This window comes from Pleurodeles waltl, chromosome 9 (assembly GCF_031143425.1).
Source record: "Pleurodeles waltl isolate 20211129_DDA chromosome 9, aPleWal1.hap1.20221129, whole genome shotgun sequence".
In the NCBI taxonomy this organism is placed as follows: Eukaryota; Metazoa; Chordata; class Amphibia; order Caudata; family Salamandridae; genus Pleurodeles; species Pleurodeles waltl.
Window position 1 is genome coordinate 1046925943 of NC_090448.1, and position 26449 is coordinate 1046952391.

At 42.8% G+C, this 26449-nt stretch overlaps 1 protein-coding gene across 6 annotated transcripts in view; it reads right to left on the bottom strand.

Moving 5' to 3' along the window:
- Positions 1-26449, bottom strand: part of GNG2 (G protein subunit gamma 2) — a 237304-nt gene that overhangs the window by 134591 nt on the left and 76264 nt on the right. For 2 of the 6 annotated variants that reach the window (XM_069208641.1, XM_069208638.1), the window contains exon 2: positions 1008-1098. The exons of the other annotated variants lie outside the window; for them this stretch is intronic. The gene's annotated coding sequence lies outside the window, so the exon portion shown is untranslated. The remainder of the gene's footprint in view (positions 1-1007; positions 1099-26449) is intronic. 6 annotated transcript variants of the gene reach the window in all.

Consider the following 26449-nt stretch of genomic DNA (forward strand, 5'->3'; position numbering starts at 1 on the left):
TGCGTTATTATCATTTTATTTTTCCCTTTTGTCCACTGCATAAAGCAGTGGGGCGACGCTCCCCTGCCTTAGCGGAGGAGCTGCGGCTGAATAAAATAGAGACACATATTCGTACTTTTTTCAAATGGAAACACAAGTGCCTTCTTTATGAGATCCCAAATGCACTATGCCTCATTTAAGACATGTTTAGCAAATTAGTGCTTCAAGCTGGAGGGTTGCCCATAATAACATGGGTTAGAAGCCTGCATGCCTGGCAAGGAAAAATGAAACATTGAGTAATAATAGTGAGCTTTGTGCAATCAAGTACAGCCCCAAGAGGTAAAACTATGCCCCAAAAGGAAAATTGACGTAAGGGTAAAATAAAAGCAAATTGAAATAGCAGTGAAGCAGAGTGTGGGATGTTAGGGTTTTCTAGTGTACGTTTTTTTGCTGCGAGCATCACTCCTTGGACTCATTAGAAGTCTTTTAGTTAAGATTATGTTAGTGTTTAAACTTAAACAAACATACGTACATCTAAGCATTAGCATTAACTGCACCTCTAACATTGCCTTACCAACATTTTCATTCAATTCACTTTGTTATGTTTATTTCGGGTAATATAGCCATGCACCCTAAACATTTTAAACATCATTAGTTACCAATAATTTCTCTAAATATAGGGGCAGTAAAAGGTGAACCCACCTTGTTCTTATTAAGCAGAGTAAATCTATGTTCACACTGACTGAATGACGGGTTTGAGTATCAGGCGTAGAAACACATTATTTTTAACTAGTATGTATGTTGAAGGTACTTCAGGTTTCAGACCATGCAGAAACACCGAAGCAGCCACACTCTCAGTAGTCAATGACAACCTATTCATCAATGACAGAAAGGCCCCCTGCCTCCAGGACCTGCCTAACCTCTCTGCTGCCTTCAACACAGTCGACCATCCAGCTCTGATCTACACCCTGAAACATGCTCGCGATATTCAGGCACTGTTTTGAAATGGTTGATCCAGCCTCACAAACCTGCACCAGCTCTTCTACATAGGTTCCAAAAGATCATGGACACTCCCTGTCTTCTGCGGGGTACCCCAGGGATTCACTCTCTTTTGATCATCTGTAACAAATGCATGGAGTCAATTGGATTTAATTGTGGAGACACCGGCACCAAGATTCACCAATATTCAGCTGATATCCATCTGTACTTAAATGTATCCTTACCCAACAGCATACATATACTCAAATCCTGCCTCAATCTCATCCATTCTGGGATGCGACGGTTTGAGAGAAGAACAGATCAGGTTATTCATTTAATTAGTATCCCATATCTACCAGTGATTATTTGGAAAAATGAAAAGATAATATAACAGAGAAAATATGTAATTAGAAGAATGCACAGTGTGGATGGTCATTAGACAAATCTTACATTGTAAGCCTTTTTCCACGTCGGGTGACCTTGTGATTGTACTAGTCAGTCATTCATCTATGAGAGGTTTGTTACTAAGGGAATTGTCAAGGATGGGGTGACCACCAATTTACAAGCCCATTTGGGAAAGGTATTTCCGATGGATGAGCCAGACATCTTTCTGCTCTTTGGTGTGTTCTGAAAGACATCTCTAGATCCAGCTACTAAGGTAACTATGTCTCATGTAACTCCTTTAATGATGCTAATGTATCTGCCTAAACTTGTTGATATGGTTTCTAAAAAACTTGTTTTTTTAAGTAGGTGTGTTTGTATTTTCTTCTGCGGTGTACATAGACCTGTGTTGCATCCCATGCTTTTCTTATTAATGCACAGCAGCTTTTATTATTTAGTATTTTATAGCAGCATTATATTGGTTATTCCTAGGCATTATAAAAAAAAGTTAACAACACATTTAGATGCCTCTTTCAAAACAAGGGTTTAGTCTATTTCAACTGAGAGCCTGCACAAATAAACACTGTTTTGAATACATAAATGTGCTGCAGGGTTGTATGACAGAATCATGCATACCGGAACAGATCATGCCTTAACAATGCAGTCGGAACCATAATCTCATCTTTTCCATGCATGCCTTTACCACGCATGTCTTTACAATGAATTTTATTGTAAAGGCATATGTGGAAACGGCATGCGTGTTTCTGTCATATAACCCCCACCTGCCCTGAGGCCCAAAACAACTCCCACCTGTAATAAGTAAACATCCCAGATACCCCCCACCCGTTCTGAGCCCTAAAACCTTCCCCCACCCCTTATAACTAAACTACTCTGATCCCCACCCACCCTAAGCCCTCAAAAAAAACTACTCCAACCCCGACCCCTGACCCTAAAAAATAAACTACCCGAGCCCTCCATCCACCCTAAGCACTAAGTCCAACCCCACTTACCTCAAAGCATCCTATCCCCATCCTTCTTCCTCTCCTCCCGCCCTTCCTTATACCTTCCCCACCCCTTAAAAATAAACTACCCCGCCCCCACCCTAAGACCTAGAAAAAGATACCCCAACCCCTCACCTAACCCCTAAAAAGTAAACTACTCAGTCCCCCTAACCCACCCCAAGCTATAAAAACTAAACTTCCAAACCCTCCCACCCCTCCCTAAAACAAAAGACTGACCCCCCACCCACCGTAAGCCCCTCAGCCACCCCCACCCTTAAAAAATACCCTGAACTCTGCCCCAGCCCCACTTACCTCACTGCGTCCTCTCCAGAGCTCTGTGCCTTTTTCTCTGCCTTAACCACGCATATGCATAGTTTGGCATGTGCGCGGTTAAGGCAGAGAAAAAGGAATGCGTTGTTCCAGCAAGCGTTGTTCAGCTTGCGTAGGAAACATCTGCGTTGTTTGCAACGCGTTGTTTAGGACATTTCCCATAGTGCAGTGTACCTAAATAAACCAAAATTGGTTCAACCCCAAAACAAACTTCGATAAGGTCACAATATAAAAAGGGGGCATTATGAATCCTCCTCTCTGAGCAGTAGTGAGAAATATTCATCTCCTCTTAAGAACAAAGGGCAAGGTGTACGAAATCGCAGGTTTGCGATTTCCTAATAGCAATTTTTTGTGATTCACTATTAGGAAATTGCAAAATGTGATGTACAGCAGTATGTTTAACACTTAGAGATTCGCAGTGGGTCCTTGCCACGCACCCTCCTAATACAAACTCACAAACCTATTTTGCGATTTGTACCGAACCACAAAATAGCATTTGTACATCCCAAAATGCTTCTTTCTGTGCACAAACTGCCCGAATCTAATAATCGGGTCGGTTGCACACAAAAAAAGCTTAGAACATCTGGACCATAGTTTCTCATCTGCACAAGGAAGCAAAATGGCAATAAATTCCAAATACCATAGGAGAGTGGTTCCCACCTGTGGTCCTGGGACCCCTGGGGGTCCGCGAAGCCTCCTCAGGGGATCCGCGACTGCTTAGAAAATGTAATATTATTAACAAATTAGTCTCCATCATTGAGTAACGATGCAGTAGAGGGGTCCCCAGATTCCAATAATGATTCAGTTGGGGTCCCCGGGTGCCAGTAATGATAAAGTGGGGGTCCACAGAAATCAAAAGGTTGGGAACCACTGCATAGGATATAATGCACTTGTAATACAGCAGATGGGATATCCATCATGTTTGTGTTAGCGTATCCTGTCCAGCGTGAAACTACATCAGGCCCTTAGTTTTGACTTCAATATATCTTCTTTTTGCAAACACAACAGTTTCAAGATTGACATAGTGTGTAATTTGGGTGCACTTACATCATAAAGCTTTACATTTAAACTTATGGAGGAAGAAAAAAAGCATGATTAACTTCACCTCAATTTTATGTGCATGGAAGTTCAAAAAATCTGAGCCACGTTAAAGAGAAAAGTTATCATTATGTTTCTTCGAAGGCTCTAGAGTGTCCCTTTGAGGGGGCTTGATCTCGCAATACAAAAACCTATTATTTTCCTCATTCACTCGTGAAATCGACATGCTTGATGTGAAAAGATGATTACTCCATGTTTCTGTGGCCTCTGATGATGGACGCTCCAGTTCATATGGGGTGGTAAAAACAGGTTTTCAGTGATGCTTCAGGTTAAACTATGTAGGTAATCCAGGGACTGGGTAAAACTGCTTCACGTCAGTAGACAGGAATTGCCAATGCCCAAAAAGTATGAGAGGGAAAGAGAGGCTGTGTGTGGGAAAGAAGCAGGAAGAATGTGAGAAGGGGAAGAAAATGAAAAAGAAAAAGGGGAGAAGAGTTAAAATGAGAGAGTAAGAGAAAGATGCAGAAATATCAAGAGATAGAAAGCTGAGTAGACAGAACAGAAAGAGACTAACAGAAAAACCAAGTCTGATCCTCCTCTCCTTTTGAGATTGGGATTACGTGGACGCCTTTGCAGCTGCATATAGCATGCATGCATTGTTGTTTAGGTTGAGCATAGCAGTGCACAAGCGCTGCTTTTCTGACGTGTTGGTACGTATCTAGACTTTTAACCACACCCGCTGCACGCGCATCACTGTTACTCGTTCATGGGCTTGCCTTTCAAAAATCCTTTATCATTGGTAAATGCTTTACATTTGTCCCTCCTTGGGGCAGTTTTGTTACGGCCTAGGGGACCGACCCTGATACGTAGATAATTGCACTTTGGCCAATAACTTTGACTGCAAGAGAACTTCTTTTTCCTTTTGTGTCTCACGCTCATGGCGACTGTGGCGCTTTCAATGGGTTCGCAATGTCAACTGTTTTACTTTTTATTTTCAGTTTCTGTGGCAAGAAAAGTCCAGTTAGGAACTTACATAGCTAATAGCTCTAACTTGAGCAAACGTGAGACCCATTGCATTGAAAATGCTTGTTTTCCCTGGTTGATGGTAACCGTAGAGTGCTCCAATTGGGGTAGCTGTGTGGGAAGGATCTAACACATTTCCAAGCACCCCATAGAGTACATTGCTTTGTGAAAAATTGGGCCCTGGCAAGCCTTTTTCATACCAGCATCGGATTGTTTACAAGCAGGGAGCCTAAATACTAGTTTAAGTTTGGCCATAAGTCTGGCTTCTCTGTGTGACTGTAAACATGACTAAAGCAGAGCATTTGCATAGCGAAACCCCATCCTAATTTTGAGGCAGCACCCCTCCAGCATAAACTAAGCAACACTTCTCTTGTATATTTACAAAGAAATCCCATGTTTCCAAATTCGTTCTTTGATGAGGGCTGGGCACTTTTCCATTGCATGATACTAAATGTCTTCTGGATTCTCCACTTCACCACACAAAGAAACCTCTGGTGGTCAGTAACAGCTGCCTTAGCAACGGGGTGGTAATTGCCATGGACGCCAAACAAAATAGCATTTAGTTCCCAAAGTGCCTATTAAAATCTTTTTAGCTACCCAAATTAAAGACTATGGGGTAAGCCTACCATAACTGTGCGTCTACCGCCTTGGTTACTGAATTATCATCACTATATAACTGTGGTCTGCGGAGATTTGTACCACCTGTGCCTGCTCCAAAACGTTGCTTACCGAAATGGTCCAATGGAATGCCGCCTGCCTTCAATGTAAGCCGTCAGAGAATTTACAGACAGAGGTGGCAGACCCCTGCATTTCTTTGCAGCATGGTTTGCTCCGGAGCAGCCGTTCCTCAAATCTCGAGGGGCTGTGCGAGTCAGGGCATGCTCACGCGCAAGAATAGGGTATTCAACAACACGGCCATTTTCTTCCCATCTGCTCCTTCGGCTTCAGTCACGCACACCCTGTAATTAATGAGTGCAGGCGGCAGTGGTAATTTCATGTTAATTGCTATAGTTCATCATTACTTGTTTGTCTTTTTGTTAATATTTTTTTGTCTAATACTGGGCGATGGAAAAAATGATGGAACGTGTGTTTTCCGCGCAGCATAGGGGTTTTGTGTGCATCGTGTCAGTATTTGACGCCTTTTGTTACAAAAAAGAAAGGGGGTGTGGTTTTCGTTCTTAGCGCCTGGCCAAGAAGAAAAAAAGAAAATGTGATCTAATGGCTAGATTGTGGCTTTAGAACTCGGAAACATGAATATTAATTTTGACTTTAGCACTTAACTGAAAATGCCCATGCTCTTCTAAGCAGATCACTTTATTTTCTCAGACCCTAAAACGTGTAACCCAAATTTGTAAAAGAACAACCCTAGAGTGAGCTATCCATCACTGAGAAATTGTATGTTCATCCTGCAAAACACTAAATAAGCCCCAAATTGATCTACATGGTAGCGTGGAGTATATTAGGTGCAAGTAGTTGGGGGCTCTGACTGTTACAGCCTACTTTTGTCGTTAGTGTATTCTTCCTGTATGTTTATCTCATTCCGGCAGTTAATTTTTGTTAGCCCTACATTTTCCCTTTGCCACTAGCTTGGCATATTTCTCTTTTCATCCTTTTTGTGCCTTTTTCTTCCTCTGAGTCAAAGTCTGATGATGAAAAATAAGCCTGTGTCCCCAGAAGTGAGTGCCAGTGCCCACCACCTACAACCGCTTGAACAAATTGCGCACAGTAAATATGTTAAATTCTTCAAAACCACTAGACTCCTAATTCAAGAAGATTTTTCTGTGAGTTGATGAAAACTACTCCTCAGCTGACACTCACATTATCCGAGAGAGCCCGTCAGTAACCTCTGAGCATTCATAGCTTTCATCCAACAACTTTTGCCCACCCACATAATGGCACCAAATGACTCCCTGTAAGAAGGGGCGCCATGTTGCAATCATGGACATTCCTAAAACAAGCTAGTGTATTCTTGGAGATGGGGGTCTCTTTCTACTCAAATGAATCAATGGAATGACGTTTCAGATAAGGGAAGGCTGAACTGGAAAATACTGTTCTAAATTACTTCGAGTTACGTTGTAACCTTTCACCTAATACACTATCCACTTCTTTGAACAAGAAGTTCAACTGCCTATTTATTGACATTTTTCACCATGTGAGAAATATACGTTTTAGTCTTTTTCTCGATTGAAGAGTAACAAGTTGCTGGCTGAAACCGTACCCTGGATACTTTTACATCTGCACTCACACTTGGGCTTGATGGCTGGAGGGTTGATGGTCCTTGGCGAATGCCTTGACTAGCTCGCTTGAACCCATGACCCTCTTGCCTATTCCTCTACAAAGCCCATTGTGCCAGTGCTCAGTCTGAACATTTTGCTGGATGGACCTTGGATACTTTTACTGCTGCATTTGCACTTTGGCTTGGTGACTAGGATGGTTGGGGCTGACTGGTGATTGACGGGATTAGCTCACTTGTGCCCCTTTGCCTTCTGCCTATCCCACTTTGGAGCCCTGTGTACCAACACAGCGTCAGCATGTACATTGTGCAAACCATGTCACTGTCGGGCTGACTGGCTGTGTGGTCATGGGGCTAGGATCACGGGCTGCTTTTTTCCCACGTTTGTTATGGTTTGCAGCCATGCATGTAACATTTAATTGAAGCTGGCAGTGATGAGATCCTCAGGTTCCAGAAAGCATCTTTGAACACTGAAAGAATAATCTGGATCTGATTCTGCCTTACGGTTTCATTTATGGTTTGGTGGATAGGGTACTGTGTCCCAAATGTTGTGGAATACTCTGTCCATTAAACTCTTGGTCTGCCCACTCTATTATGCATTGGGAAGATTGTCCGGTTGCTGACAACAGTTCCCCCACTGGCTCTGCTATCAGAACCTGCATTGATGGCCTGACGGAGTAGGGGCCATCAGTGAACGAACATTAAAACACCTGTTCTATTTGGAGCTGGACAGTCTAATGTTCTCCAGGAAACAAATCGGACAACTCCCAGGGTGTCAGGGTCATTAGTAACTTGTTTTTTTAGAAACAAACTCCTTGGGGCATGGTCCCTGCATCCTCAAATGAATTGAAAAATAAATAAATAAGTGAGCTGGGTGAGCACACCCTGACACCGGGTGGGGTATGAGTGTGGCCAATACCCTCCTCCTCCAGATTAGCTGGCCACACCATTGACAACGTGTTTTGGCATTCATTAAATGTCTCGGGACATGGTCCCAATTTAAGTGAATGTCAGGTTTTGAGAGTCACAAAAAAGAAGCTCCTAGAAAAAGTAATAACAGATTTTAGTCACAACATAAACTGGTTGGTGGTGACTGATATTCCTTTTAGGAATTACGGTGAGTTCTCATTAAATTACATCCATTTATATTATTAACTATTTTAATAATGTAATTCAATGTAACATTATTTCCGCTGGACTTGATTGTAAGATCATATCTCCTTTATTTTCTATGGGAGGGTTTTGCAATACCAGTGGATGGCCATGTGTGCTGCTAAACTTACTTCTGCTCCAAACTGGAGTAATTTACCACTGTTTGGGTCACTTTTTGGCTGTAGTAACTTTAGTAGTGCAGTTTGTAAATAGCAATGGGCCTCCTATTCTTTGGGTAGGTGCATGTCCCTCCCTAAACCACTCCCATCCCTTTATTAAGCCCTCCTTATCACTACCTAATAATTCCACTTTATTCATAAGTATTCCCCATTTTCAGTGTCACTCCCATCTGCCGCTCACATTTACTACTAAAACGTAGATCTCTTCAGAGAAGAAAGATAGGACAGGAGGAGGTGTATTTTGCATTTTGTTATACGTTTGCAGTGCTATTGTAGTCCTGCAAAATGTACTTTGTCAATAGGTCATCTATATATTCAGGCCACAGGTTTCCTGATTACATATGTGAGTAACTCATCCAATCCAAGTCGGTTTCTTTGCATCCTGGAATATATAGTCTTAGTTATCCCCCTTAAGTGCAGTACCAAAAGCAGTAAAATGAAAGGGAAAACCTGTACTGGATAAGCTACATGCATGCAATAGGGAAACTTGAGAGCTGTGGTCCTAAGTACTGCATTTACAAACTACTGGAATCAAAATTGTTAGTCCCACTGTTCAACTAAAGTAATTTAAGACTGCAACTCCCAGAATGCACTGATTTGTCAAATGAAATCCCTGGACGGGAAAGATGGATTTCGTCGGTAACGTAGCCAGCGCTGTAAAATGTCCAGCCAAGTATTTTTCAGCAATAGACACTTAAGAGTCATAAAGTTAGGAACAAGCCTTTACCAATACCTTTGCGAGATAAGTATTACAATTTGTTTTAACATATACAACTGTCATTAAAGAACCACAATTAATTTTGAAACAAAAACCATGTAAAATAATTTTAAAAAATCACACTTTCCCGCAACAATGATTTACGGAAAATGTGATATACTTAAAAAAAATAGTAGTGTTATTTTATTCTAAAGCGAATGAATGTAGCAGTTTGTTTGGACGGGTTGTAAGGCCTCATAAACACGCTGAGAGGATGTGAGTGGTTTACAGTTACATCAGCAAAGAAATATCCTTCTGGCAAGTGAGTTCATTTGTGGTCTCTGAGGAGCGCTTTCTGCTGCTCTTAGGAGACATCTATCATACAAATTAATCAATCAATTAGCTATAAGGACCTGAAACACTTTACTCGGAGGAAACTATTTAAAGCTTCTTGTGCTGAAAGGGGCTCCGCCCATCTGGTATGTAAAAGCTACGGCTCCCTTTGTCTCGCGTTAGCCGTAATGATGGTAATAAGAGCGCCTTTTAAACGTGTGTTCGCCGCCCTGTTATTACACATCTGCCGCACACTCCCACAGAGGGGTCCAAGGAGCTGCTGTGCTTCTGTGTGCGGAACTATTCATGCTTTGCGTTCTTTCAATGGCTTGCATCAGCCCTGCCTTCATTCTGTCACTTGTGAATTTAATTGTAATTGTACTGATATAGCGCTTACTATCCCTGACAAGGTGTCAAAGCGCTTTTTGGCGAGTAGCATGCTCCTACGGAACCCAAGATGAATTAGTGGTGGAGTTGCATAGGGAAATAGGAGTACAGTATTAAGATGAGTTAATTTGAGCAGAGAATATGTGAGTTTGTTAGTTGGATTGATCACAGCAATGTAGGGATAGAGGAGGGAAGGATCCAGAAGGGCCAATTGGGAGTTCATAGTAATACAATGACGCCCGGGATGAGTAAAGGAGCGATGGAGGAGGAAAGAGTCTGTGGAAAGGGGTTAGGGAGATCATAGTAGCAGAAGGGGTTTTGGTTAAGTCAAAGGCGAGATAAAAGAGGGAGAATCTAGCTTGGAGATCACAGCAGCAAACTGAGGCTTGGGGTGAGCTAGATGCAGTAGAGGAGGGAAGAGCGTAGGCAGGGCCATCCTGGAGATCAAAGTAGTCGAATGCGTCTGTGATCAGGTGGAGTGGGGTTGGAGGATAGATTGATAGAGACATAGGGTGATGGGGAGACAGAGTAACGCTTACGAGAGAGTAAAGTTTATTTAATTTATTTATCCATCTATTTTTTATTTATTTATTTTTTGAATTTTATGTAGTTATTTATATAATTTTACTTATTTTTATTTATTTTTTCTCTAGTACAGCAGGACTAGAGTAATAACTAAATAGATATGTAAATACATTCTAAGGGAATATATGTGTAAGGAATATAATAATGGGTATAATAATATGAGAAGCAAAGTTGTATTGTATAAACATAGACTTTCAAGATTTGTAACACCTGATGATAATAAATAAGTGTACTTTTCTAACATTCATTTATCTTTCCTCAACTTTTCAATAGCGAAATGCTTGCTGTTAAATAGTCAAGACAATACCCGCTCACTGTGATTTAAAAAGAAAGCAGGGACTCACAAGCATCCAATACAATAACCTACCCAGGAGCCACGCAATGACATATGAACATGCCTAGCATAGAATAATATACACATATATATGTATATACACACACAAATACATATACACACATGCACTCACACGCATACACACATACATATACTTAACTGCAAGGATATACACATTTGTTAAACAGACCTCAAGAGCATTTTTATAATTTATTATTATGAAACAGCAACTATACATTTCTAAAGAACCACACATATCCAGAATATAAACACAATCAGATCATAAATATTTATCAACACAGGCATATGCAGTCCATTGCTGTTTGGATATGGTGGCCATGAAGGAAAGAGCCAACTCCTGAGCAGTCCCATGAAAACTAGATAGTCATCCTTGGATCTTAAACCTGGGGGCAATGAACTCCACAGCTTGGCTGCTTGAACAGAAAAGGACGCACCACCTACTGTCTTCCTCCTGTATGGTGGTGCCCCAAGGCGGGGCACCAAACCTGAGCGGAGGCCCCCGTTGAATGCATTTAGCTATTCTGCTTCTGATGAAAAGCGGTCCCACTCCACATATAGCCTTGCAGGTGATACAAAGCAGCGCGAAGGCGGATCCTCTGGCAACCGGTAACCAGTGTAGTGTCCTCAAGGCAGAGGAGACATGGGCCTAAGTCCCACATGTAATAATAGCCTGTCAGCTGAGTTCCGAATATGCTGTAGCCCCTTCATAAGATAGATAGACATGATCCATGGTAAAGACCACCCTCTCAATCTAGTCTACACAGTACAAGAGAAATAGCAGCCTGCGCCCTGTGTGGAAATCTGAGGTGGGGGAAGATGCACCACAGAGTCCCCAAGCCGATGAAGCCCGACTGTGTCAACCTGTCCACCTGGGCATCCACTGTCAACCCAAAGTCCATGGCAATTCCTAGGCTCTTAACTTCCCTGGACACCTGAGGAGGTGCTCCCAGATCGTCAGGCCAGGTGCACAGTGGATCACAGTTTTTTTCACTCGCCACATGTGAGCGCCTCTGTTCTGGAAGCACTCAGTCTGAGATGGCTCCAAGTCATTCATCGATCAACGACTCTGAGGCAGTTGAAGCCCCGTGAGCCTTCAATGTCTTTGGGGCACTCCAATTTAAGTAGCATTTGTGTGTCATCTGCATAGCTGCAGCATGTGAGCTGAAAATCACCGATCAACTCTGGAAATGACATCATATAGCTGTTGAAAAGCATAGGAGAGATGACTGATCCCTGGGGACCCCTTGCCCCTGTGAAGTAGGGCCTGGACAAGAAGGGGGGAGAATAGATAACATTAGCTCTGTTAGGATGTAATCCAGTCGAGAGCAGTTCCCTCCAAGCTGGCTTTGCGGAGTCCCTGACTAGGGCATCGTAGTCAACAATGTCAAAGGTAGCCGAGAGGTCCAAGAGATGCAGTTTAGCAACTCCATTGCGGTCAACTGTGTCTTAAGATCATCCCAGACCGCCATGCGTGCCGATTTAGGTCCTCCCCCTGGGTGGAATCCAGCCCGGTAGTCTGAAAGTATGGAGCCGTCCTCAACGAATCGTGACATCTGGGTGAATGCTGCCCCCTCTATCAGTCCACTTAGGAACGGTCCACCTGCAATTGGTCTGTAGCCATTGGGGTAATCCTGGTCCAGGCTTGCCCTCTCCAGTAACAGACGTATGCGTGCCTCTTTCCAGTCCCCAAGAAAAGTTCCCATAGTCAAAGAGTCACAGATGATTCCTCCCACAGGCGTGGCAGCAGGAATAGACAAAAAAATGATCATGAAGATGCACGGCGGACAAGGGTCAGAAGGGAAGCCCGAAGGCCCACCGGCTCTGACCAAATCCACAAACTCACCCCGCAACAGGTGTCTGAAGGAGTGCAGAGGCTGGGCTGGTCCACTCCCAGAGGGGACCCCAGGAAATGGGTTGGTGCTGATGGCCCTCCTCCACTCCAAACAGGAGTCCAACATGTCTGCCCCGGCCGAGAGTTCTATAAAATTCCTCAGTTCCAAACCTAGCACTTTGAACTCTGTCCTAACAGCACCCTTTCTTAGCCCCTTTGATTGATGACCTGTACACTCTGCTAAGCCTGCAAGGATGAATCCTGTCCCAAATGTTGCGTGACTTGTGCCAGGTCCACTGCAGCCCTCTGACCCACCGCTTCACCCCCCTAAGCTCTGTGTCACTCCAAGGTGTTGGCTCTCCCCTGTCCTGTTTAGTTTCTCTGAGTGGTATTAGGATCTCAAATGCCTACTGTAGCGATTCATAAAGTCCGGAAATAGAATCAGTTGTGTCCAGATCTGTATCAGCTGCCAGCTGTGTCCCCAAGCCCTCAAAACTGAGTTTGCTCCATGGTCGATATATGTATGCATTCAAGGTGCTATGGGGTGTGTTGACTTGTGGCATTCCACGTAGGAAAGTCACCTAATAGTGGTCTGACCACGCAACTGTCACGATGCCTCGAACAGAAACTAGCTCAGTGTTTGCATAAATGACATGCAGGATGTGTGTGGGACCATGCACAATCCAATGAAGGCTCAATGGGACCAGGGCAGTGGTGACAGCCCTCGGATGCGGCACATTGGGTTTGTCAAACCAACTGTTTAGATCCCCAAGAATGCATAGGTTAGAACACAATGCTACAAGGCTTGAGACCGTGTCCAGAAAAGTGGGAATGTTGAATTGCTAGGTGGAGGTCCGAAAAGGAGAAAGCCATAGGAGGAAGCTACTGTAGGGCCACATCTGGTGAGGAGGGCCCCACAATCCTCTATGGAAATGTTGTCTGTCCTACTGAGATTTATTGCTTGTTTAACCACAACAGCCAGTCCACCTCCTTCCCTGCCCACATGGTCCCGTGTGACGGTTTGATAGCCTCAAGGAACGGCCCAATGCAGCACCGGGGCCATGTCACCTTCCAACCATGACTCAGCTATGAACAGCAGGTCAGGCTGTGCGTCAGTGAGCAGGTTCGCAGATGTGGTGCATGTTCTCCGAAAGTGGTCGAGCATCCATGAGCAGACAGTCCAGGAAACATGTGTTTGTGGCGGTCTCATTTTGTTCTGGAGAAGGGCAAGCAGCATACCTTGAGCCCGTAGCAGGTGTGTTGCCAGTTGTGATAACTGTATGAGGGTCACAATAGTCCTGTTTTTCCATTTGGTGTTCCTCGGCCAGCAGGCCCAGGAGGCACCTTGTTGGGTCTGCATGCACCCGTGGTGGACCTGGTGGCAGAGAGCGACATGGTGAGTGTGGTTTTTTTGTAGAGTAGACTGGTTGTGCAATAGACAAGAGGATGCGAAGCCGTCAAGAGTGGTGTGCTGTCTATTTTGTCTGCATCTGTCTAGTGTGGAGGGAGCATGGGTTAGGGGTGGTGCGGGAGCATGTGGATCATAATGTGAGGCTCTAAATTGTGCAGTGGATGAGAGGTGGTAAATAAATGTTGCTGTGTTGGGGTGCTTGTGGTAGATGTTTGTGAAGAGTGAAAATTTAGAAGTAAAGATTGGTCAGGATTTCTATTATTTGTGTAGTCATGAGGGTGGGAGTGGGTGTGATGGAAAGTATAAAAGTTTGTGTTATTTTGATGTGATGATGTGTGTGGTTTGTTTTGTTTTTGTGGAATAGTGAGAGGATATATTGATGTAGTGGTTTTCTGTGAAGGATTTGTATGTGAGTTAGTGCTGGTGAGCAGTATTAGAATATTATGGGGGTGCTGATGTGTTTTGGAAAAGAGTGTATCAGGTGTGCAAGAGAGGATGGACGAGAGTTAGGTGTGTTTGTGTTAGTTTTGATCACTGGAAAAGATAATATTTGTGGTGGAGTGAAGTGTAAGGGTTGTATGGTTGTGTGTATTTGGTGAAAAGAGGTGGAGGGTATTTATGGATGGTGTGATGGAAGGCTGAGTTTAGGTATTGTCATGATAAAAGTGGGTCTGGCAGGAGCAACTAGAGGATAGTGTTCTTGGTTTGTATGAACAGAGAGTGTGAATCTGGATGGCTGAAATTAATGTATAATGTGGTTTTGTGTTGTATGTGCGATGACAGGATGTCTTAGTGGGAATAGATAGAGTTGTATTTGGTGTGAGAATGAAGGTGTCTTACAGTTGTAGTTGTGATGGATTTGTATATAGGTATGGCATCTAGGGATTTGTGATGGTTGAGGAGACATTGCAATCTGTATGAGGTCTGTTTGTGGTCCATGAGTTGGATGCCTTTGCTGATATTGTCTTTGGATGTTGGTGGATGTGTAGGGAATAAGGTCCTTTCTGGTAAATGGAAAGTTGGACAGCATTTCTGGCCCTAGGCAACTTCCCTTGTTCTCTCCGCCCTTAGCCTAAACTCCCAGGCAGAGACGCCCTAGCCCTAGGCTTAAGTAGTCCTATTGGCCAATAGAAACCTAGTCCTAACCCTAACCAATCAGATATGTAACCCTAAACCCTAGAGCCAATGGGAGACCTGGCCCTAATAACCAATCACAGCCCTAATCCTGACTACCAATGACAACAGTAACCCTAAAACCTCAGTCCAATAGGAACCCTAGCCCTAATACCAATCAAAATAGAAGCCCTAAAACCACAGACCAATAGGAATCCCAGCCCTAGTACCAATCACTAATACCTGAAACCCCAAAATAAAATAACTCTTCTTTCCCTAAGTGAAGCGGGGAAGTGGGCAGGTCAAAATCAGGGGAAGTGAAATATGGATTAAGTGGCTTTTCCTCTATTTTCCTTTTACACTAAAATTGAGGTTTAGCAAAAATATATATCAACTTGCGTATCTGGGTGGCATTTATAAGTTTGCAACTTCATGATTGTTTTCATTTCCACTTTTGTTGAACTGTTCCCATTTTCTCCAGAACTTTCATCTGGAAAATTCCCATATTTGTGTATTTTTCAGAAAATCTTAAAGATGTCCCACTTATTTGGCTAAAAAGTAAGCAAAAATATGTTTTTCCGTAAAGTTCTATTTGCCAACCTTTTTAGGGCAGATGTTCAAAAATAATAAAAAAGCAACTCTAATGTGCAAGGATTTTGCAATAATTTTTGCACAGTTTTTGTCAGCAAAGTCCTACAATTTCACACACCCCTATTTCTGATGAGAGCGGCAAAACTCTAAGTCACAGAGAAGTTACTGAGGTTTATTACAACAATAAATCTACTCAAGAATCATCTTCATAACATAGAAGTTATGACTGTTATCAGAGGTGTGACACGTGTCCCTGCAGCTCCTGCAGCGCAGTGAAGGACCTCCTAGGTTCCAGGGGCTCGTGAACTGTTCAAGGTGGACCCCAGTCAGCGCAAGACCAATGAATATTTGTGAAATATTGACGACTCAGGACCCCTCATCACATTCTGCAGTGGGGCTCCATCATTTTGTGTCACGCCAGAGACTGGTATGATCAAGATCATGCAAAGGACTGAAGCAAAACTTCGAAAACAGACTATCATAAAAGTCCCTCTTCTATATTGCAAGAATCCATTTTCATATCAAACATTTATTTTTGAGTTTTTTTGAAAAGTAAACAAACCTGTTGGACAAAATGGAGGCATCCTGTGAAGAAGGTTGGGAATGGCCGACTGCCAGTTGAACTGTTACGGATGCTCCCCTTTGGAAGCCCTGTCTCCGCACAAAGAAGAAATGGACGCTAGAAGCATAAGCGAGTTGTAGTCATAGGAAAGGACGGTAGAGCTCTAGAGCATTGTCTAGGAGAGTGCCTATGGAGAACAACCTGAGGAAGGTCGTGGAGTGTAGATCCCATGTAAATCTGAACTGAAGGCCTTACATTCAACTGGTGTACAAACTGCCTAATATCTACCTTACATTTCTCTAAAATTAATAAATACACATTATCCTTTGAAAAGTGCAAGGCAAAAAAAATGTGTAACTGCTGAAAATCTTTATAGAACCAATTCAAAGATCAGTGCACACCCTACACATCCCTTCTACAATCCCATGCAGGTCCACTTAGTCTCTTGTCTTCACAACCGCAGTAAAGTCAACATAAAAGAGTTGCGCTACTGTAATATCTGTTGCTTGCAGTGTTAAGAAGCAGGAAAACAGACAAAGGACTGTATCACATAAATCAATTTCTGCAAGGGCTAAATAAACAACAGAACTTACCACAAAAACATTCACATTTAAAACATAAAGGGCTCAAAACGAAATGCAGCAACCACAGTACACAACAACATCACATTGCAATAACGCGGCACAAAAGCAAGGAAGCAAAAAACAACAATGCACATAACCACCACAACAAAATGTCACACAACAAATATGCATGAACGCCATAAACATTCTCTTCATAGATTACTACCTCCAGAAATCTGCTTTCGTTATATATAGATAAAAGGGGTGTACATGAAGCAGTGCCTTAACTTAGCACCACGGACATGGTGCACAGCGGCTGCACTGCTTTGTAACATGGCTAAAAACATCAAGAAACTTAATAGATCTCGCATAGGCGAGTTCTATTGGCTTAGCCAGTGCCTGTTCAGCTTGTCACAAGTACCATTTGCACTTGTCTCCCTTTTCAGCTTTCTTCCTTTCCTTCTTCTTTATCATCTTCTACACGTCTTCACACTTGCATCCCTCAGAGTGTCACTCAATTTGTAAATTAACTTGAAGCACTATCACAAATTGCAATACAATACAGCTTGTTTCATGGTTAGTGTTACCCAAAAACCCCAAATCTCCCTTAAGCAGAATTGACAATTCACCCTCTACAATATGAAAATGCGTGGGATCATAAATCCAACATTCACCTTGTAGACCACTCCAGTGCTTAGAAGCTGGTTTCACGCTGTATCTTGTAAACGTGAGAAGATAGATGTTTTCTGGCTTGAATAATATATTTGGCTCAGGTAGTCTCTGTGTTCGAAAATACATTGTTTATATTTTGACTGCAATGTTCAAGGATGGTGTTCTTGGGAAGCCAGAAAGAGAGCGGAAAGATGATGGGGCTGAGTAAGCAGAGCCATCTCTGGACTTAAATCTGCAGCATGAGTGTGAAGAGGCTTGTTGATGGAAAAAAGCACCCATATAAGGAGAAGAATCAGTAGTGGGAATGTGGGAGAAGCTGCTTCTGGAGACCCGAACCATCCCCAGGACACGGTGAATACCAGGCAGCAATGTGTAGCTGGGGCTGCAGCCAGGTTCATCAGAGGAGGTCTGGAAATATTCACTTTTCGAGCGGACAACTCACAACTTAATTAATCATAGGTGCCCAAATATCATCAATAACTAGTGGACGTTCCATTTGTCATTCACAAGATGTGAATTTGTGCTAATGGATTTACTCACATTAAATGATGCCAGGATGGTGTAATTGAAAGCCTGAGTGAATCTCAGAGGAATGGGTTTATGCATTTCAGGGAAGGGCTCTAACAAAAGGCAATAAACAGCCACAAATTCACACACCTTTTGCAGGTTTGAAAATGATTGCAGATTTATTCTCGTTAAGGGCACACACTGTGTTTATTTTATGAGTGGGTAAAACCAAAGCTTTCGTAGGATCCCAGTGCCACCACTCCTGTATGCTGGTTTTGCCAAATGCTGAAGCTGCAGTCTTTATCCACCTCCCTAGACTTCCTGTCTCTTTATCTCTCTCTTCCAGATCACTTTTTATACCTGAGTGTTGATCCAGCTCTCACTGTTTTCATAACTTTCTCTTCCTGCTTCTTTCTCTCTTTTCAGCCAAAGTCTGATGCAGCAAAATAAGTCCCAGTCCACAAAAACGAATACTGCTGCCCACCGCCTGCAACCACTGCCACTGACTAAGCACTAGGCGTGAGTAAATCGTCAATTAGGCCAGACAATACGATAGGGCACCCCCAGATTTTGTGAGTGGGTTGGAGAAGTATTTTTCCATCGGGAAAAGTTCTTCCACATGAAGTAACAACAAATATAAAATGCAAATGTGAGGAAAATATGCACTTGCTTCATTTGTGCAAATGTACACTTTGTAGATTTACGGCTATGTAAATGACTGCTATCTTGCTTTGCAGAAAAAAAGGATGAATGTTACAAGAAATACTTCCGGGATGATACTCATTTACCGATTCAGAGTCAACCATGAACACATAAGTTCCCTTCTTTAAAGAGAGGAGATGTGGCTTTCCACTGGGCTTTGGAAGTCGGTTTGAATCGGGGCCTCGGCTCAACATTTTGTGATTCTGGGCAAATCACTTTCTCTCCCTGTGCCTAAAAATGTGCAACATATTCTGGCGCTCATGTAAAGCACTCTAATGACCGACTGACAGGTTTGCACTATATAAAATCACAAAACAAATAAAGATTTTCTACAGCTAAACCAAGCAGTCCCTCTCACAGGTCTCCTGCATACATTTTCTGAGGCCTAGGTTAAATGATTTTTCTGCCTTACGGGCGCTCACTTTCCACTAGCAACAGGGCGATTTTATTACTATCTGGTGCCATTTTATGGACATTTGTTGTGGTGCCCTAAGGCAGAGGCCTTACAGTGTCCATAATATAGCCCTAGCTCTCTTTGTTTATATACTTAGCACGGATCTCACTCGCAGGACTACACTTTACTTTATACGGGTGACCCAATCCAAGCATAATTAAATGCTAGTTCATAGGTACATTTATTTAGCCCTTTTCTTTGTGAGGACATTTATTTTGAGCTACTGCATTAAAAGCATACGGTCTTTGCCTCCTTAAGTGAATTAGGAGTATTTGGGCTGTGTGTATTTTTACAGAAACCTGAGGTCATCCTAAGATACTGCTCTATGGAATGGACTGTGATTATGGCTCTGCTATCACTTTGTGGTTTTTCCCATTGCATCCTAAATCTAGCAATCTTGTCTCAACTAGACCCCACGCATGATGTTTGAGATGGTTCTGTTGAAATGTTAATGTGCCCCTTAAGGTGATTTGGAGCTAGGTATTTTTTTTACAAAATACCCACATTAATAACATTGTATTCAGATAGCAGTGACCTTCACAACAACTTTAACTTACTAATGAAATAAAGAATAAATGAATGAATGAAGGGATGAGTAGGGTTTTGTAGAGCACTCTGTTACCCGCGAAGGGCGTCCTGGCACGGGAATTGCTAGTTGAAGGGGTTATAAGGTGAACAACCAATTTGTCATTTTCCTATTCAAACCAGTGAGTCTAGCAATAACTTTGAAGACTGACCTCAACCTCAAGCTGACAAACACATCCCAGTGCAGAAACATGGCTCAAAAACAATGCCATTTTATTTTTTGTGCTGATACCACAAAACTGCTAAGTGCCTTCCACAACAGAGGTCTGCTCTTAGCTGATGGAAACGTCTTAAAGTGATCCGTTTACTAAATAAACCCACGGCTGACAACTCAGATTGCACCAACTCCTGTTGCAACACAAGTATGCAATACTGGTGTAAAATCCTAGAACGATAACAAAACAATGGAAGGAGTACGTGTAAGCGTACACTAGCACTAACCACCGTGAGATGTATTAGAACACAGCAGCAGCATACATGAGCCCCTTTTCTGATAGGAATGCGAGTTGAGTGTCCTGCGGAGTGCAAATTGTGCACCCCAGTAAGTACCAATTGTGTGAGGTTTGGTATTAACTATGATCACAGTTAGCACCGAATTCCAGTTTGGACACTTTGAAGCAGGGAATAATGTATTAATTGTGTATAGCAGTGGTCCCCCACCTGTGGTCCATGGACCCCAGGGGGTCCACAAAGCCTACTCAGGGGGTCCGCGGCTACTTAGAAAATTAAATAATATTAACAGATTAGGTCCTCGGCTTTCAGTAATGACTCAGTTGGGGGTTCCTGGATTCTAATAATGATTCAGTGGGGGTTCCTGGGGTCCAATTATGATAAAGTAGGGGGTACACAGAAGTCAAAAGGTTTGGAACCACTGGTGTATAGTATTTCCCATTTCCAAGTGAGCAAACAATGCCAAATTGGGTGCAAACTGGAAGTTCACCTGTTCCCGCGTTACTTTACCATCTGGAACTCAGCCAAAGATGTAGGTAGTGTAGCTGCAAAATATCACCTTGGACACATTAGCCCAAGTAGGAAATATATGGCAACAAAAAAAGGTCATATTTTGATACTGTCAGTCCCAAAAACCAATACGAAAATCAATCGTGGAAACAAAGTTAAATCCCTTTTAGGCAAGGCTACTCTTCATGGACCAAATTCTCAAGCCATTAGAGCACTCAAATTTAATGCTGGTGCAAAAATGTCTCATTTTATAAGTTACTTTTCTATTTTTGTGTTAATAAAATATGATTTCACACTAATAAAGCCATTCACTCAAACATAATATTACGCACTAACATTGTGTAATGGAAAGGCTGTGGATATATATTGCAGGTAGGGATTCAATGAAATGCAGTTGAATACCCACAATCTAATGAGCTTCTGAGAATTCAGAAACACTTGTATGGCACATTCTCAACTTGGATACAGTCAGAGAGCTGCTCTTGTGCATGGCGTGACTAAATATGGATTAAAGATGGGAGAGGAGAGGGATCAACCCTTAAATTGTAATTGGACTCTGGAAAATTATTTACAGTTGCCAAATGGTACGCCAAATTACACTTACCTGTATTAAATGTCATTCACATTGGAGAAACGTGGAATTACAAAAATAATCCTAGAATTACAGCTAGGAAATTGCAGCTGTTGCAGATTCACAGAAATACTTATTGATTCCCCAAAAAGTGGACATTTGCTCCAAATTTAGAAGTAAATTTCAAACTTTAAAAAATGAGGTCCAAAATATTTAATTTCCTAGCAGGGGGTGAATGGTTTGAAACTGACTGACAAAGCTTTGTTTCTATGATTCTGTGAATAATGTTATCTTAATATTGTCTTAGAAGACAATTATAACTGAATGTTCAACCCATAAAAATGTATTTTCTTTCAATACTTGAGTCTTACTCCCATTAGCATAAGAAGTGACATCGCTGAGTCTCCCATCATCCACCTACACAGGAAGTGACATCACTATATTTCCCATCATAGATCTAGACAGGAAGTAACATTATTGCCCCGCCCAAAACCATCTTTAAAAGAAGAAGCCACCCAAGAGGGCTATATTTGCCATCACCCATCAGCACAGGAAGTGATATCACTGGATCTCCCATCATCAACCTACACCACTGGATTTCCCATCATTCATCTCAACAGAAAATGACCTTACTGGTTCCCCAGCCAAAACCTTCTTTAAAAGAAGAAGCCAAGCAAGAAGACTCAATTCCCATCACCCATCAGCACAGGAAATGACTTCACAGCACTCTGCACCCAACCTCCATCCCAAGACCTTCTTAAAAGCAGCTGTAACACTGTTGTGTGGGTAGACATGTTCTTGCAGATTGCTGCTGGTACTCCAAATATGTGTCAAAGGCAAGCCCTTCTGTGCCTGTTGGATCATGGTCCGCACCGAGTGCCAGGAACTTTGGTCCGATCAACACTTAGCTATACTCTGCACGCTCCTTAGGACAGTACACTGCGGATGCTGTTTCCCCAACTGCTGCAGTGCTGCACGTCACACCACAGTAGAAGCTCTCCCCTGCACCCACTGCCGGATCTGCAGCACCCACACCCACAAGCAAATACTAATAATGCTCTCAGCACCCCCTCCCAACACACACACCACACACCTTCACCCCCACCCTACACAACATGTCACAGCAATCCCACATGTCAACACCCGCTCACATGCATGCTTCTCAACACACAATCACTCAGCAAACATACAACCGAAATATGGGACTTGTTGAGTAGAAATTCTCCGAAATCCTATTTATCACAGAGACCTGGTTCAAACCCTCATTGGCTTCTGACATCGCCACAGCAATCCAAACAGGATACAAAATCACTTGACAGGACTGCCTTCACAAGCCAGGAGGAGAACTTGCTATCATCTGCAAGGAATTCATCAAATGGACAATATCCACATAGAACGCTACCCCATTCATGGAACACCTGCACTTCAAGCTGCAAATCTCAGAAAACTTCACCCTGAATGGAACCCACAGCTACAGATGAACCAGACCACAAGCCACCTTTATCAACCTTATCACCAGCTTTGTTGCTCCATTCACCATCGACTCCAGAGCCTACATTCTCCTCAGTTACCTCAAATTTCACATGGAGGACCAAAACAGCCCCTGCTCCACAGCACTTCTCGTACGCTTGAGCAACCTCAGACTCACCCAGCTCATCCCCAAACCAATACACACTGCAGGACACACACTGAACCTCATCTTCACCACAAGTGACAGCATTAAATACAACTCCACCACTCTGCTTATATGGACCGACAATATCATCATCTATTTCCACATCAACACACCTCAAGTCAACACCCCCACCATGTCCAGTATTCCAAACCACTGCTCTGGCAAAATCACAGAAGCAGACTGTCTCAGCGCCCTCAACAGGGATTAACCTAGCCCCACAGACAGCCTCCACAAGGACATCAACAACTTCAACCACTAGATGAAGAACTGCATGTACTCCCTTGCACTCATCAAACCCAACAAGCACAGTAGATCACACAGACAGGCCAACTGGTACAAAGAAGACCTACGAGATACCAAACAACACAGTTAACAGCTAGAAACAAAATTGAGAGCCAGCCACAACACCACCAACAGAACTACATACAAGGCTGCACGCTTTCATCAGCAAATAAGAGACAACAAGAAAAAAAGCACTAGTGTATCTCATTGAAGGAATCTCCAATAGCTGCAAGGAGATCTTTTCGATTGTTAAGGACTTCACCTCACCCTCAGCCACTATCACCAACATCACTGCATCCCAGCAACTCTACAACAACCTATCCAGCTTCTTCCATAGCAAAATCACAAACATCTGCAGGAACTTTGCACACCAACCCAACGCCAGAGGACTCATGGCTAACCTACCCACCACCAACCAAGGTGGCCTTTGACAAAATGGACAGCCCTCATCAGAAACAACACACCAGCAGTCATGCAGACCATCAACTCAGTGGTACCAATAGACCCATGCCCCCACCACATCTACAACCTGGTAACGTAACCAATCAGCACCACCTGACCCACATCATCAATACCTCCATCACATCCGTCACTTTCCCAGTTGAATGGAAACTTGCAGAAATCAACGCCCTCCTCAAGAAGCCCACAGCCTATCAGAATCAACTGAGCAACGTCTGACTCTTTTCTCAGCTTCACTATACAGTCAAAGTGATTGAGTAGGCCATCAATAAGCAACTCACAATCCACCTTGAACTTCTCTATCTTCTAGACGTCATTCAACCAGGATTCAGAAAGAACCATAGCCCCTGAACAGCACTCATCGCGGCCACCGATGACATTAAAATCATCCTGGACTGAAGAAAAGCAGTGGCCAGCATAATGTTCGACCTCTCTGCAGCCTTCCACAATGCTGCTCATAACACCCTGATCAGAAGACTCCACAAGACTGGCATACAAGGATCTTCTATCAAATCGTTTGGTTCCTTCCTCACAAGAAGAACCCGAAGGGTCAGGCTGCTACCCTTCACATCAGAGACCAATGAAACTGATATGTGGAGTCCCACAGGGACCGTCCCTCAGCCCCACCCATTTTAACATACATGTGACACTGTTTGCCAACATCATTCGATCACAAGACTTCACTGTTATCTCCTATACTGATGACATCCAACTCATCCTTTCCCTGATGGACAAAACAACCACCACCAGAACCAACTTCACCAACTGCATGACCATGGTAGCAGACTGGATGCGAACCAGCTGCCTGCAGCTTAACTCTAACAAGATGGAAGTACTGGTCTTCAGCAACAAGATGTCCTCATGGGATGCTACCTGGTGGCTGCCGGAGTTAGGACCAACAACCACACCCACAGACCACTAAACAAATCTAGGGATCATCCTAGACAACAAGCTTAAGATGGCAGCACAAGGCAACCCAGTGTGCACTTTCTGCATCCACATCCTAAGCATGCTGTGAAAAATCTTCAAATGGTTGGCTCAGAACATCCGACGGACTGCCATGCAAGCACTCATTACCAGCAGGCTGGACTATGGCAACATTCTGTACACCAGAATCTCCAAATAACTAATGAACAAACTTCAGACCATCCAGAACACCACTGCAAGGCTCCTCCCCTGTGGTACCTACATTACACTGCACCTCAGAAAGTTTCATTGGCTCCTATTTACAAGCTCAGCCAACTCAAACTTCTCATGCACACATACAAAGCCCTACACAAACCAGGACCAGATACCTGAACAGCAGCATACACTTTCACCAATCCACCAGACACCTATGCTCTGCTTCACTCGCACACATTCCCTGTATCAGCAAAATCAAAACTGAAAGTCGCTTATGCTCCTACACTGCACCCAAGGCATGGAACGACCTCCCTCTACACATTAGAGGCCTCCTCCTCACTTATTGAATTCCACAAGAAGCTGAAGACTTGGCTCTTCGTATTAGCACCTTGGGGACCACAAAACTATACACATGCCCAAGCACCTGGATACCCTCTCGGGCGATTATTGTGCTATACAAATCAATATAACATAATTTAACTCCAGACTGAGACATGAATTAGACCTGAATGTCCAGTCCTGATTCTAAAAGCATTTCCTGTGAATAGTTGTGCTTTATTCCAGGGTTAAGAGTGACTTAACTATATATGTCCACTACGTATACATACTTAATTATGGACCAACATCTTCAAATGAGTCTCATATGGAAGCAAAATATTTTTAGGTAGTAGTATGAGTACTAAAAATTATAAATAATCATGTGCACCCAGGATTCCAGACTCTGCATCTGCTAGTTATTTATTGCATCTCTACCACAGTTTCATGTGTTGAAGAAGAAGACTTCGGGGTAAAACACCATAGATGATCTCTGTTTTATTGTCTCTATATTTGAACGTGTATTAGATTCCACTGCTTGTGGGCTCCGTTTCATAGTTTTGCCAGGTTTTATATTTTAAGGTTTGCAAGCAAATGAAATGCAGAAGCTAGCTACGCTCTTCTGGGATGATCGGACAACAAAACATTACATAACGAGGACACTAAGCCTTATTGAACAAGTGGAAAGGAAAACGGTACATGAACAGTGAGTACTCCCACATCTTCCCACCACTAAGGACAACTTAGGGACACACTAAAGCTCTGACTGATGTGTTAAAAAGTACAGATTCTTCTGCTCGCACGTGGGATTCAATAATGTCCCAGAACTACAAGTGTTTATTATGCACTCTGGAACAGTTTGTGTTTGCTGTCTTGCTCTGGGACCATGACCTAATTACAGTATGTTATTATAATAAAAAGATAATATGCCTCAGTGTAGACAAAGTGTCAGCATGTAAAGAAACACGGCCCATCCCTTTAATACATGTTGTTTCAGCAAAACAGTGCTTCGAATAATTTTAATAATTCTTCCTCGTACTAAGAGGCATTGCCTGGAAGACTAATGCCCATACTAAATAATAAACGTATAGACATTTTGAAGAAGCTTAGTACACCTCTAAAAATGGGGTGTAAGAAGTGATGTTTCCACAATGTAAAACTGTGTGGGAATCTTTGCAAATTTGTTAAGGTTGTGAAGTTTTATGCTTTGCCACTTCAGATTTTAGTGACAATTTTTGCTCTAGAAGTTAAACTTAAGAAAAACAAATCTGCGTACATGTACCATTATCCTCAGAAATCTCAACCGATGGTAAACTTGTAGTGTAAATTCGGTATAGAATTTTCCATTTTGGAGGGGTTCAAATGGAGTGAAATTTATCTTGCAATCTGGTGAAAATGATCTCATAGCCATTAAGTAAACCAT